The sequence below is a fragment of the Diadema antillarum genome, unplaced genomic scaffold (genome assembly GCF_040938485.1).
Source record: "Diadema antillarum isolate AM-2024a unplaced genomic scaffold, OU_Dant_1.0 seq00001244_RagTag, whole genome shotgun sequence".
Taxonomy (NCBI): domain Eukaryota; kingdom Metazoa; phylum Echinodermata; class Echinoidea; order Diadematoida; family Diadematidae; genus Diadema; species Diadema antillarum.
Genome location: NW_027272031.1, coordinates 335,491 through 349,611, shown reverse-complemented (window position 1 = coordinate 349,611; position 14,121 = coordinate 335,491). Strand labels below are relative to the sequence as shown.

The 14,121-nt window shown below is 38.4% G+C and overlaps 1 pseudogene; it reads left to right on the top strand.

Moving 5' to 3' along the window:
- LOC139745244 (uncharacterized) overlaps positions 1–14,121 on the top strand; it is a 314,489-nt pseudogene that overhangs the window by 208,057 nt on the left and 92,311 nt on the right.

Here is a 14,121-nt window from a genome sequence, read left to right as displayed (position 1 = left end):
TTTTATTTCAGTGTTCATAGTCTTGAGAATCCTGCCCACAGACAAAGGGGAGTGGGAAGAATCTCTCGTTATACCCCAAGAGGGACAGCCGAGTCTTCTTTTAGATTGGAAATCTCGATCATTTCACGTTCCTGCAGAAATGTAGATTTATTAGAATATGATGGTCATAAAATCTGATTCAGCAATACAAATAACCTCCATTTGTCTTCCTCTTTCTTTTCATTTTGAACGTGTAGACCAAACACTTTGAGTCTTTTTTGAAGTCTCGTGTATACATTCATTTTCCTCGATATGTTGCCTTTACCTAAATATCATACGTTTGACAAAATATAAGATATTAGATATGTATATGTTCAATTATGAATTTCTGTATGTGCATATACACGTATATTGCACACACTAATTTGTATCTGTTTGTATAAACATTTTGTATAAAGGTTATTTATCTATATGTGCACATTTGTATTTCTTATCTAAGAGTTTGATGTTCTTGAATGACTGTTTGTCAGTCATTGCAAAAAAGACAGATCATAGGGTAATACGTGTGCTCTACTCTATGTTCTCCATAAAACAATTGAGCTTTTATCCCACTGACATGTTTCAACAGAAGTTCAGTAAATCTTCATTACATTTATTTCCCTGTCCATCCCAACAATATCCAGTTCCAAGCCATCCTTGTAGAGACCTTTAACAAAGCGAGTGGTTTTCAGTTTTAAAGTTAGGAAGCAGTCGTACTTTATCTTATACTATTGATGGACAAAGAGAGAAAAAAAATCAATGACTGGCATTTTTTTATAGTGAAGGGGTTTGATATCTTATTTTTCACTCTTATTGAAGAGGGCAAAGAGTAAGTTGGAGATAGATAAGTCATAGAGGTAATCAGAGGTTCCCTTTCGTGGAAGTGGTTAAGGATTCTGGTAGATGGAAGGTGGGCAAAGATTTCCCAAAATTGAACTGAATGCAAAGATTGGCTCAATATAAATGGTCAAAGCCTTTCATGGATAGAAGTGGCTGAAGATTACCATAGATAGAAGTGGCCAAAGCTTTTCATGGGTGGAAGTGGTCAAAGATTACCTTACGTAGAGAAACGGTCAAACATCAATATTGAATGGAAGTGGACAAAGATTATCTTGGATGGAAATGGACAATTCATGAAGCAGAGAGATTCCACACATGTCCAGCTCTACGTAAAGTATCTCCATCTTAAAGCCCCATCCAGAAAAAGCAGCAACTCCCCAATGGGGTTCTCTTCTTTTCACTCATTTGCCGAGGCATTAAAGTTTGATTCGCCGGGAGCTGATTCCTTCATTAACATCGACCAGGTATAGCGGACAAAAAAAGGACTGTGACTTGTAGGATATTGCTTTGCACAAATGCGCGTATAACCCCCCTCGGGCAGGAAGCTATCAAGCCTGCCCATTGGAAGTGTTGGCTTCTGACGACAGCTGAGAAGTTTGCCTTTCTCAGATTGATTGTAATTCTGACCACATGGGACGTAATGACTCCTGTCAGAGAGGCATTATGACAGAAGAAAGAGAGAACAACAACAACAAAAGGAGTACTGTCTCGCGTGTCATCTATCTGTCATACTCAAATTGTGAATGGCGACGTCCAGCAGCAACACCACTCTTTTTTATATCCCAGTGGTCACTCTTTTTCATTTTCAGATTGTAAGCTTCAATTTCATTGCCTGTCTTTTTTCAAGGTACCCTCTTTCAAAGATAATCTTTGAAGATGTGAAGTAGTGTTCTGTAAGTGCATATGTGCTCAATTTTCATTTTTTTTTCACATCCATAGGTTAAAAAGAAATGTCCTTCATTCTAAAATGATACTAAGCAGTAAGAACTCGTGATGAGGAGTAGGTGCCTTACCGAGGGGCACAACCAATGCTGGTAGTGGATTTGAACCAGGGACCTCATAACCAAAGTCCATGATCCCATCCACAGAACCACAATGGCTCAGGAGGTGATAGTGTTAACAAAGCAATTATAAAACAGTAATTTTCCCATGACATTAATCCTGCATTTACCTTTTTAATACACATGATTTTTTAGGTAAAATGCAATTAGGAAAATGCACCATTCTCTGTCTTTTTTACCATTAATCTTATGGTGTCTCAAATATACCCCTCATATATTTGAAAAGCACTGCAAAGATAGACGTAGACAATGGTGACACTGACGGTGCCAACTTGCGATGAATGTATGCAAAAAGTTATAGAATTTCACAATTACACTTCAGTGAAGAGACATCGAACAGAAGTATGAAATAGATACAGCTATAGAGAGAGAGAGATAGAGTGAGAGTTTAAAAGAAAAAAGAACAAATGTTTTTGAGAAACTTTGAGAACCACTATCATGCTTACTCTTTGTGATGAGATCTTATCAAACAGTCCAGTAATTGATGCCTACCTGTTCTGATTTCCCAGAAATGGTTCTTTCTGGAGGGAAGTTTCACATTACGTGTGGAACCAGTTTTTGCCGAGGTAAAGGAGAAAAAGCAGAAAGAAGAGAGAGAGATAGATAATATCACGAGAATAGAAAATTGTAGTCTGCTATGTATTTTCAGGAAATCACCATGCAGGGAATAGGGGGTTTAGTCACATGTTCCAAGGAGTGACATTAAAGCGCACGTCGTGGCTACGGCCTAATCAATCTTCAATTTGCCGATATGATTGGCCGTCGATTCTTCCTCTGTAGCCGATGGCAACGGGAACGAGGGATAACCACTGTCGGTCGGGGTGCGGCAAGTCTTCAATTTCTGGTCACCTAAATGCCAATTCAAAGCGGAGTATGGAATGCCTCATAAACTGGCCGTTCCCTGGGCAGCGTTGCACTTTTCTGTATCTGAGATGATCAAGTATCTCCAGACAGATTCCAGACAACTCTGCCGAAATAACTGAGGGTGTATCATGGTGGGTCTTAGTCGTCTCCTGTAATTCAACTTGTGTCCCTGCTCACCGCTTCTGGGAAGGCAGGAAGAAACGAAGTACATGTACTATGGAAAACATGAAAAAAAGTACTGTAAAAGCAATTTTTTATCGGAGAGAGAGAGAGAGAGAGGGTTTAATTGTCAGGAATTTCGCGAATCATTGTCAGGCAGTGAATTGAACAACACGAGAAATAGCTCCATGGATGCTAACAGTGGTGTGTACTTATGGTGTCAAATTGCGAAAACAACATCTCTCAAAAGTGTCTGTGACCTCCTCATTCACAAAAATATCAGGATGAGAAAATAAAAGCTTTTACAGTAGTTAACATCATTGTGGCAATACCACTCATATGAAGAAACCGTTTGACAAAGACCGTGATTACAGTGGCGGACCAATCTGATGAGGCCTGTCTACAATGTACGTATGTTGCGGTGCTGAGCCCTGCATTTTTGTGCGTTTACACTGCCGTGTTGAGCCATGCACAGGGAGTGAATTTTTCTTGTGCGTGTCCTTTTTTTAAATATTGTAGTGGCGCTGTACATACATGGAAACATTTTTCCCCCCATTGATCTCTATACAGTCCAGCCCAGTGGGTTTGGCTGTGCATTTGGGTCCGCTTGCTCTTTCATCAACAAAACGAAGGCCTTGAGCTGGCCTTAGGCTGGCCTTCGGCTGGCCCCACTTTTGGTACTGCAATTTGGCCTGGGTGCATTTATGCCAAATACCGCAATTATTTTAGTGTAAACGGGGTCTTGCACTCTGCCAGAAGAACCATTAAAATTGACAAGGGGGAACATATAAACAATTTCACAGTGAATAAAAAATCTAAAAAGAGGTGAGCAAAACAGAGTGTGCAAATGAAAATGATTGTTAGAATGTGATAGAGGACCTAATAAGAAACTTGTGTGAGGTTAATGTCAACCTAGAAGTCATGTTGTAGCCATGATACGAGCTGTTTTCTTGTAGATAAAAGTTGATGAAAATTACATGTAGATGGGTCGATTCTAGACCCTCCGGCCATTTAGAACAAGAATAAATGTGATGAAATGGCATTAATAGCCGGTGATCAAATGGAACAAGCATCAGGATGTACATGCCGTTGACAGCTGACCTTTGAAGAAGAAAAGAAGCGAGTCACAAGATATAGGCTCAACACTGATCCCCTCCCTCCCTCCCCCTGTCATCATTCATCTTCCAGCTTAGTTGCCATGGCAACCATAGTACCCTGGCATCAGTCATATATTTCGTGAGGATGGTATAACACTCAAGGCTGTAGTGGTAGATGCATCATTTTCCCAGTTACGCCCTTCCAGTTATACAGCGATTGCAAAATGGACACTAGGTTGGCTGGCATTTACGATGATGTGATAATCAAGCATCTACTCTCTCACATCAACAACAACAACAAAACATAGATTGATAAAGAAATACAGACGTAAAAAAAAGATTGTCTTTTTGTGGGTGTACGAATGGCTAGTGAATGAAAGAGTTATTCCCTTGAACAATATCATGCTCAGAGTGAATAATTGTGATGTTACTATAAAAATGTATGTTAGCACTAAAAAAGCAACAATAAAAGCAGCAAAATAATAAAAAAAAAAGCCCCTCCAGAACCATTCTGTAAGTTGAGTGGTGCCTATTAGAGATTTGAATGGTTAGTACTGAATAAGAAACTGGGTCTATGAAGTGACTGTGAAGTACATAAATGGAAACTGAATAATTGGCCTGATTTTGCTTGTCTAAATTTCTGTAAAATGGGCAGTGCGATTGTAAATGTTTTTGCAAGAATCGAAGCTATGCCATTTGAGGTTTTGGACAGAGAGCAGCAATGACCTTGCTAAAGTAAGAGGATCTCGATAAGGCATAGATTTACATCTTATTTATGCATGGGTAAGATTCAAAGAAAAACTTTGTCGTCTTGTGCAGTTCTGTTAGGGCGTAAAATATGATCCTGTTAGAAGCAAAGAAAGTTGTGCCTGGCTATTAAAAGCTTAGCGTTATTTATGGCATTGATTAACATTTGAGTCAGTCACTTTAAAAATAGCAAAGTGTCTCCACTCGAAGCCAATAACCTTCATGCTTTCTTCTGTCTGACTGGGAATGAAAGACTTCTTCTGGCATGTTATTGTTGCATCTCTCCTATTTTAAGAATATTTTTGTTTTTGTCCTGCATTTTTCTTCAATCTGATTTAGTGATGCCACACCTTTTCTTCTCTCTCTCTCTCTCTCTCTCTCTCTCTCTCTCTCCTACCCTTACTCTTTCTCACTCTCTTTCCCCCACTACAGTTTGTGATGGATAGTTAACTGGTACTTTATGGAGATAGTCATGTCTTGCGGTCATAAGGCTGAATTGCACGAAGACTTACATCGTAAAAAAGGACAATACAAATACACAAAAAGAAAATCTTGATAGATGGTTACAAAACAAGTGTTATTGTCAGAGAATATAATATTTTCCCTGGCATATAGATAGGTTACTTCCGTCTTCAGCTGGATGGCATAAATTAATCATCATTGAAGTGGGACATAATCTTTCCCTTTATTCTTTCTTTATTTTTCATGAATGTTTGTCTTATGTGTTTTCTTTATCAATATATGTGTTGATCGATCTTACTGAATTGAATTACTGTAACTGCACTAGTCTTACCCTCGAGACTCAGACCCCATTTACAGTGCGAGGCTCGGCCGCGGCTCGGCCCAGCCCCGCTTCAGTGTAAGCGTGCAAAAGGCCAAATGCGGGGCCAAAATTGGCCTCGCATTTGGCCTCGCTCTGGAGGTGGTCTCGGCCGTGGCCGAGCCGCGGCTGAGCCCGGCCTTTTCTCAGTATAAATGCAAACTGGGCCAAATGTGCGGCCAATTTTAGTCTAGCTTCCAAACCCTGTCCGTTCTATTTCGCTATTCAGGATATTAACCCCTCAACGTCGAAAGCTAGTGTAGTTTAAGGTGGTTTTGTCCTTCAAAGGATTTTTCCTTCGGCAAAGGCCTTTGCCTGAACAGCGACTTTGTCACCATGGAATCCAATTGGCAAAGGGTCTGAAAACCAGACTATACCAAATTGCATTTGTTTACAAGCAGAGCGCCACTACGACAAAATATTGAAAGGTTTGAATTAAAAGCGCGGCCGAGCCCGGCAGTGTAAACGGACAAAATTGCGGGGCTCGGCCCCGCAATTGAGGCTGGGCTCGACCGCGGCTCGGCCGCGGCTCGGCCCAGCCCCGCACTGTAAACGGGGTCCTAGTAGACAGTTCTAGCACATTTATTTTCATATTTCTCTTCACATTGGAGTAATGCATATACTAAAGAAGGACAAACAAAGAAGATACAAAATACAATATACAGTGGATTATGAAGAGAAAGTGTGTCTGCGTACAAGATCCACATAAAAGACTATTCTCAACAAAATGTGAAATATGAAGAAACCGCAAAAGCACAGCTTGTAATTGGATACGAGGGAACAAATACCTTTGTGAGTATGTCTTTCAGTGGAGATACTTAGGACACAAAGTACATACATGTAAGTATGGATGATACACTTATATAAAAGCTAAAATAGCGAGGTAGAAAGCCAAAGGGCAAAAGAAGTAAAAAAAAAAGAGAAGTAGAAAGAAAAAGGAAATGAAGAAAAAGAATAAGAACTGGGTAAAAAAGAAAGACAAACAAGTACAGAAGTATACGAGCATATCTACCATCAAGTTCATAACAAATTCTAAGTATGAGAATCACTGTCGTAATGATGACGTAGAAACAAGATACTGAAACCAATGGTCAAGCGAGCCTACACTTCAAATTGATTATTATTGAAGCCTTCTGTCTGTATTTGAATTGTTTCAATTCCTCTTTGATTTTTGCCTAAGATATTTGACTTGAGTAGTAATTTCAATCATGAATGATTTTATTTTGACAACAAATATAACTATTATCTATGAACCCTCTTGGTTTGTTGTGTCTATTGCTAATAATCTCCCAGTTTTGAATTATCCAATTTCAATAACTTAATGCTCATCTGTCAGAAATTCTTGTGGATGAGAATTTTCTATCACCTTGAGCCAAACGAATTGCCCCACCTTTCAATGACCAGTAATGTCCACATGTTCGTATCTGCTCTAAACATTTCCAATTCAGTAGGATGCACTTTACACATTAATCTCCCACTCTCCTACCCCCCCCCCCCCCCCATCGACACGAATAATCCCATAACCTAGATATCGCAAATTCTGCAAAGATTTGCTCGCGATCTATTGGAAATTGGAAGATCATGTTCTACTTCATGTGAATAGAACCCCTACCTCTTTCCTTTGGCTATGACAGCACTTTTAAAGATATCAATTCCAAAGGGAACTGAATGTAAGATGGTGGTTATGTAGATCAGGTGGCCTTTACGTGGGTGGTGAAATTAGCACTTGAAGGCAATTTAGTGATCCTCATCTCTCTTTACAGGTTACCAAGGTAATGTGTCATATTGAGCGCAAACCATGATGTCATCTTTTGAGGAAATTTGGTTTATGCCATATTTTCTTCCCCAAAAACTGTGTGAGTATAGTTGGTGGCTATACCTCATAAAAGGTCTTCTGTTGGAATATGAGTTATTTGAACCTCATGCCTGCTATAATTCTCTGGGAACAAGTAACCATAGCAACAGGTGAATTGACTGCATCACCCCATCACCCCGTGGTAGATAAATGTTTAGAGCCATGTGAAGTTGATATTAAAATATATTGATCGTATGTGCTCCTTTTTCTACCCATGAAAATGCTGCCAGGCAAATAAAACAGGGATAGGCAATACTCCCTGCGATATTGGCAAAACATCATCTGAAAACACCATGAGCATTGACTTGCAATTTATAGAATTGTTTGAGGACTTCTTTCTTTCCCTTATAGGGTGGTGAGTTAGCTCAGTCGGTAACGTGTCTGCCTCACAATCCAAAGGACCAAAGGACCCGGGTTCGATTCCCTAGTCCCACTGAGCCATATTGTGTGTGTAATCATACTGTCCCCTTTAGTATTATAAAGAGGCAAAATACTGTCCCTCGAATAGGACATAAACTGGAAGTCTAGTGTGTGAGAGAGTCACAACTCATGCACGATAAATGATCGTTTATCGCAAAGAGCAGGGCGTTTAACCCTGTGAAATAGTCCCGCCTCTAACATCCAACTGGACCCCATGGAAGACCAGCTATTGCAGCTGAATATGGGCTATCCTGCCATCTTCTCAGCTGGAAATGAAACAAAACAAAACAAAAACAAACAAACAATCAGACAAACAAACAAACATACAAACAAACAAACAAACAAACCCTCTTGCCAAATTTGTTGCTGGGATGCTGGGCAGGACAACCAGCTTTCCCCTCAACATGCAAAAAGCAGGGAGGAGAGTGGATTCTGAAGGGCCTGCCCACTCCAACTTCTAGTCCACTGTTTGAACAGCCAAGTACTTCAAGACACATTGCACACCTGATAGCGACTTATGCCCAGAGGGGGCCGCAAGGGCAATTTAGACTGTCAGAGTAGTAACATTTAGAGGAGGATGCCATGGGCATCTGGTGTACTCCTCCAATTGTAAGACCCTCTGCCTGAATTTGTGACATTAAGACATCCTCCTCGAAACAATTTGATGATGAATTCATTTGATATCATCAAATTTAGAGGATATCTCATTACAATAGCAAAACTTAAAATACATCAGACAATATTTACTGTTAGTGGGCTTCCTGGTCTTTCAAAAGTACATGTGTCTTATGGACCCACCGTTGTTTGTATTCATTTCTTAATTACTCTTCTCTAATCTCATAATGTAATTAGGATGATGTGTATGGTTTTATGTGTACCAAGGGGAGATAAGGAAAGAGAAGATTACCAGCTTGATAAAAAAAGCTAGACAGCCATATTAGGATAGATACAAGCCCAAATTCCAGCATTTGGTGTAATCTTTCGACATTAAATATTGAAAATTAATCCATTGAGGATGAGTCCCGAGTATACTCAGGCAAGTGTCTACAGGAAATGCATGCTGTAGCGAAGTCAGTCCGTCCTCAACAGGTTAATCACCAGTTTTTACCAAATTTTGTTACTGTGTGATGTGTTCAAAATATCTCGGCGTGTAATGTGTTTAAAACTTTTTAGGTGAGTGCTGTACAGCTCTTTGCTCTAGTTTCACAGTTTCTTCCCCCTTCTTTTACTGCTTCCAAAGCATTGTCAACAGCAATTATAACACAGGAATTAAAGAAGCAATTCTCGATAGCTTACAAGCAATAAATTAACTAAATCAGCAAGCTGTAATATCATGATGAATTTTCAGGTAAGCTGACAAGCAGTAAATTAACTAAATCGGCATGCTCTTATTTTGATGAATTTTTATTAAGTAGCTCTTAAGAAAGTAGATTCAGTTTTGGGTTCAAATATATCAGTCTTTGTTATTTGACCTACCACAATCTTGCCCGTAAAAACAACAACAACAACAACAACTATGACAACAGTGAACACCATGAACTGGGAAACTGCAAATCAAAAGGTTATTTATGTAAAAGCCATTAGATTCATGTTCGTTCAGAAATTAGAAGTTTGATATTTTAACTATTTTCAGTCAATGTTTCAGTTTTAAAATGTTCTGAAATTAGAAGTACTTCATTTTTATAGTATATCCTTTTTTATGTGATTGTGGCAAGTTAGACCTGAAATGGGAAAAACTACAATGTAGATTATGTCAAGAAAACCTGCTGAAAGCAACAGAAAGATCTAAATGTATTCGTTAAAAATATTTCATAACATGAAAGTTAGTTTCAACTGGTGTGGATTTAATTTTTTCATGCTTTTTGTAAACACTGATATTACAAAACAACAATTATATGAACCAAAATTAAAATAAGTTTGATACAATATATTTTTCCCTAGTGCTTATCACTCAAATAGGCATACTTTCGTTTGCTTAACCATTCTTTCTACTTGACTGCATCCCAACTTTTATTGATGTCAACTTTCTTGAAAGCATGTCAGTCTGATGGCAGGCTTTCTTTACCTTTGATATGTGACTGTTTAATGGGAACATTTATATTTCATCGTAATGCTTAGAGTCTGGAGAATCAAACAGAAAAATTGATATTTGATGACCTCATCATGATGTAATGATGACAAGTCGCGTATGATAAAAGTTACCGCTATATAATGTGAAGTCTAGTAGAGGGATTTCATCTGGTTAATAAGCCATCTTTCTGTCTAGTATAGCAGCATTGATGTGTGCTACATTTAGATGTACCTTTCTGAAGTTCATGAGAATAGTCATCGTTGACGAGTCGTTGTGCAAAGACTGCTGTTAGTATTTTAGGAGCGCTGAAAGACAAGAAGATGATGACTCCATAAATGAGGGAAAAGGAGAGATAGAAAAAGAGAAGAGAGGTAGAATGGAAGAGGTACAATTGTAGACTCATTTGGGTTTTAATGAAGATGAGAGACAGTGGCAACTAATCGGGAAGAGATACGAAACCAAACTTCTGATGGAGACAGATACGGCAAAGTAGTTTGAAAAAGAGATGAGACAGAGGAAAAGAAGTAGTGTATTAGCTTCTGCTATCACCTAGTGCCAAGTTGTTAAAACAAGTGAGACGGGGGAAAAAAGGGGGAACTTTTCTGAGATGCTGAAGTGAGGATAGAAAGAAATATATTGACATCCGGGGGCGAACTAAGTGGGAACGGTGCGATGTGTAGAGAGAAAAAGATAATGAAGCACAAGATATCACAAGCAATCAGCATACAAAATAGTAAATGAGTATAAGAGTCAGGTATCTGCTGGATACAGATAGGTAGTGGGAGATGGAAGTGGGATTCATACTGACGTGAAGAAGTAGGATACAAATCTTGAGATTTGCATCATGTTGTAAATCTATTAAAGGATTTTTGCAAGTGTGGACACAAAAATCCCACTAGATAGTGTGATCAGCATAGCAATACAAATCCCAAGAAGTCTTGCGATTATCTGGAAATTTGCATGATAATTTTAGACATAGCACAATGATTGAATAATTGAATTGAAGTGAATGTTGGAGAAAAAAAAATCACAAGATTTTTTTCCCCCTTCATTCATAAAACACGTTAAACAGCGCATGAACACAAAGGCAATTCAGGGTCACAGTTTCAGTAGATTTTGGGCATGTTCACTTTGGCCGACAAATTATCGCGATCGGCGATTAGCGGGAAAATTCTGTGCATCTGAACAGGCACAAAAAAGAAAAAAACTATGTAAGATTTGGATCGCGATCATTATCACGCTATTTTGTCTGTGTGAATGTGGCTAGAGAGACAGAGACTGACACACAGACAGATAGACAGACTTGCAGATATGCAGACAGATAGATGTTTAGAAAAACAGACAGACCCAGAGGCCAGTAAATGAAAGTTTTGTTCTTTTTACTTCTCTTTCATTTTTTGTTGCATCATCCCATCTTGCTGATGATCGTCTTGTTGTTTGTCTGCCCATATACCTCCTCCTCCTCCTCCTCCAGGCTCGGACGGCCTTGGTCTCAGCATCATCGGCATGGGAGTGGGCGCGGACGCTGGTCTGGAGAAGCTCGGAATCTTCATCAAGACCATCACACCCAACGGGGCTGCCCAGCGGGACGGAAGGTGAGCACAACACTTTCTGTCATTTTCCTGTCCGTGAAGACGATGAGAATTTTTTTTTTCAATCTTATTGACGTCTGTGTCCTTTAATAGTAATGAGGCTTCCTAACAAGAGGGGAGGGTAGAACAGCTTTAATTTACTCATATTCTAAAAAGCAGAACAGTGAGAAATCTTTAAAAAACAGACCATGTTTTTAGGTAGGAAATTTAAGGCATTATTAGGTTATTGTGTGGAACAGGAAATCAAAGCTAAATTTTGCGATCCACTGAGATGCCTGATTTAACTTCTAGTCTAAAGTTTCAAGAGCTTGTCGGGCTAACAAGAGGAGTGTACCCAATATTTCATTCTTGATTATCAGGTTCTTAGGATTTTTATCAGTCCCATGAGTGGTAGTACTGTGATGAGCTTTTGCTCTTACTGTGGCTTGTCAACAAGATCTAGACAAAAGCATCAAATTATTTTATAAAAAATCTATGGAGACTATAGACATGTACAGAAAAAAAAAAGGAGAGCAAATAACTAAATCAAGGGAATGTGAAGTTCAGAGATTCTGCTGTTAAGAAATATGATGAGAACATTTTGGGTGATTTTTCTGTTGTAAATTGGGTGAATCTATGTGATGTATTAAGTTCCATCCCCTTCTGAGCATATCTTAAGCTTACACTGACACATTATGAAACAAAACATATCAGAAAGAAGGACTGAGTGATGAAACAAAACATATCAAAGAATGAGTGGTGTGATTTGATCATGGGTGCAACAATTGGGGTGGGATACAGTAGTAGGAGTTGGATACAGTCTCAAGCATCCATTCTAAGCACAAGGTTTTTCTCAAGACTTCGTAATTGTATTGACTCTGTGTATTTGTTTTTATAAATTGCAGAGTATTGGTGTAGATTTAACTGTCAACCCTGTCACAAACCAAAGTGCAGATGTATGTCAGACAGTCATTTATATACAGTAGCTTCGTTATATTGCATGAAAGGCAGGAGACAATGTGTTTTAAGACTTATTGCTTCTGCAAGAAACATTATGTACCTCATGGATTTTAGAATTCAGTTGTTTTCAAGTTGTCTTGTAAACAACATTCATGGTTGTCACATTTCCCTATTTAAATTTTGTCTGCCTTCAATCCCAGACATAATGTATGTACATGTATGTCAGGTGTACGAAAATCAAATACTCATGCAGGTTAATTATATATAGCTCCCTCTATAAGTGGCATTGATGATACAGGAGTCTGTGTAAATCTTTTAAGTCTTCCCAATAAGCTGAATTCAATGGAGACCATTTATTTCATTTCCAGTTGGTTAAAGTCCCAATAACTCGCACATCCTAGAATTGAGAGTCAAAAAATTTGATATAAATTCTGTCTGCTCGAAAGAGAGCCAAAGGGAATTAAGTACTTACCCTTTCATTCACATCTCTAACATACATCTTGCAATATTTCTCTATGGTGCAAAAATAAGAACTTTTTTTTTTTGTTTTTAGTATGATATGTCACATTGCATTTATTCAATCATTTTTAGATCAAGAAACATTGATAAGACACAAAACCAAACAATTCAAAGCTTTATAAATTTTCTTCATCATGAGGCATAGGTCAGCAATAGAATACAACACTTTATTTGGTTCAGTTCATTGTTGATACATATATAAATGATTATTGTTTAATCACACTGAGCCCCCCCCCCCCAGAATAAATAAACAAATAAAGAATAATTAGCTGAGAACCAGAAGGGCATTATTGCTTCTTCTTTTTTTCTTCTTTTCTTTTTTTTTTTTTTGGGGGGGGGGGAATAGAGTTATTGGTATAATATTGTAGAGCTTGATCTCCTCTACATTGTGGTGCCAATTTTGAATTACATATTTCATTTTCAGAAGTTGTTAAAAATCAAAACCACAAGGGTGCTATTTTATCAAAATATTTGCAAAATCATCACAAATCTACCCACTTTTGTTTGAATTCACTTTTTATTTAGTGTAAATCTATTTCTGTTTTTATTTTTGCTCAAATTTTAGAACATGGTCGCACCCTTATGGTTCTCAGCTGACAAAATGTAGACAAAAGAGTCATCTCGCTGAAGTCACATTAGGCCAGAAGGGAAAGGAATTGGATGGTGGGGGGGGGGGGGGGGGGGGGGGGGGGGGTGGGGTGGTACTCAAAAAGTGTCAGTTCCTCCAAAGTGAAAGTGACAAGCTTATTTGATTGCTAAATCACGACATGTCTGTCATGATTACAACAAGCCATTCAACTAATGCATTGGTATTGTGCTCTTAAGGAGACAAGCTGGGGGAAAATTCATGTTTCATGTGCATGCATTTCACATCAATTGCTGTTAGATGAGGTTGTTTTCTTGTTTGGTTTTGTTTTTGTTTTTTTATTGAGAGAAAGCCGTTGTTTTAAAGAAAGGGCACATTAGTAATCACAAAGAATGTAGCGAGCAATTCATGTAATTCTCATTACCGCTCTTCACAGATTAATGCTGCGTAATCATCACTTAGAACTTTGATGTAAAAAAAACACAAACAAACCAACAAACAAAAAAATCAGGAAGATTAGGTTTAACCTTTCC